We start from the raw sequence: 1,290 nt of genomic DNA on the forward strand, positions 1-1,290 counted from the left end.
TGTGAAGCGAGCTTTGAAGATTGCCGTCTCCAAGTCCCGTTCGAACTCTTTTATTGGAATCTTTATGAATCAAGCCTTAATGGTTTTACCACCAAGTCCTGTTCAGATTCCTCCTAACTAAATCCTAAGTCCTAATTAAGTAATAAATTTCAGATAAACTAACTAACTACTCTAGGGTCGAAATAGAGAGAGGAAATGTGATAAATGAATCTACACAAGGCGTTACCTTCTAGACTTGTCTGAAGAATCCGATCCCATGTATACAAAGCCCCAAGACAAGCGATTATGTCAGGTTTAGTAGTGGAGGTCAGCTTTGGTTCCTTCAAACAATCAAGGCAAGTGTGTATAGTTGACAGGTTGATCCACTTTAGCATCTTTAGTACTATCTTCAATCAGTAAATCTAGAATGATGCTAAAGTGTGGTTAGACATTCAAGTATAAATCAATAATAAGATCATAGTCCCTTTCACATAGCTAAGAATAATTTATTAAAAATAGTTTTATAAGAATCATAATAAATTATATCAGCAAACCTCCCCCTAGACTTAAATTACACTGTCCCAGTGTAACACAGTCGGAGTTATGGTGGAAACTAAATCATAAGTACTCAATGTAACAAGTTAGGAAGATAAACCTGACCGGAGTGGGAATCGATCGATGATTGTAGGTCGATCGATGTCGACGTCTCATCCACAGTCGATATGGTGATCATCCTACTGGGTCTTGCAATAAATCTGAAAGAATGAAAACGAAAATAAACACTAGTAATCAAGAAAACCAATTAAAATTACCTAATAGTGGGTTGCCTCCCACTCAGCGCTTTGTTATAGTCATTTAGCTTGACTGTGGAGGTGTGTGGCTAGTTGGGAGAAAGACAGCTACTTGTTGGGAAACAAGCATCCACCTCATCTCTGCACATTCTGGACCAAGCTGCAATGAAACTTCTTGTGGCCTCATCATTTCTGGTCCATCTCTCATCCATCTTATGTATTGCATTTGAGATGTTCTATAGCCTTTCTTGGGTGTTTTCAATGCTGAACTGATGCCATCCTATCTTGTCGTAGGTGTATGCTGATAGCTCGTTCAGTTCCTCATGCATTGACTCCATTTTGTTTTGTAGCAGCTGCTCGGCGTCTGGTGTAGACGTGGTTTCGATCGATGCGACAAAGTGTTTATCGGTCGATGCAGATATCTTGTGTTGAGATGCGAATTGCCTCTGAATGGCTTTGACTTCCTTCTGTAACAACTCTGCACGGCTATCCAGTCCACTGAGTCTGACGTCGAATGGAA

This window comes from Brassica oleracea, chromosome C4 (assembly GCF_000695525.1).
Source record: "Brassica oleracea var. oleracea cultivar TO1000 chromosome C4, BOL, whole genome shotgun sequence".
Taxonomy (NCBI): Eukaryota; Viridiplantae; Streptophyta; class Magnoliopsida; order Brassicales; family Brassicaceae; genus Brassica; species Brassica oleracea.